Below are 461 nucleotides of genomic sequence, written 5' to 3'. Positions count from 1 at the left end.
CAGCAAAATCCTGACTGCATCTCAATTGAGATACAATCTAGTTCAACCAAGGTAATTTTCAAAATACAGTCACAACATAGGATTTACTCTTTAATTGGTTTAGTAGAAGATAAGATGCTGTTGTTCATTGCTGTTTTGTTTTTCTTTAAAAATCCATTAACTTCTGTGCAGGTCTTTAAATATTTATAAGATTTAAATAATCTTTTAAAGCATCCTCAGAGACGACATTGACTCTTTTAGTTAAATAGTTTTTATTTTTCTGGTAGGGGAATTGTTTAAGTACTCAGCCAACTAATTCCCCAATTTAATCACAATATTTTTATATTCAAATGTCTGTTTTGTGTAAGCGAAGAGAAATACAAGAGAAAAAGTTGTTATATTTATGTGTAAACTGACTAATTCCATGAAGGGGATATTATGCAGTGATTTTGGAGCTGCCTGTAAATTGAAGATGCTTTTAA

Source organism: Geospiza fortis, unplaced genomic scaffold (assembly GCF_000277835.1).
Source record: "Geospiza fortis unplaced genomic scaffold, GeoFor_1.0 scaffold112, whole genome shotgun sequence".
Lineage (NCBI taxonomy): Eukaryota > Metazoa > Chordata > Aves > Passeriformes > Thraupidae > Geospiza > Geospiza fortis.
Note: the sequence above shows the minus strand (reverse complement) of the source record.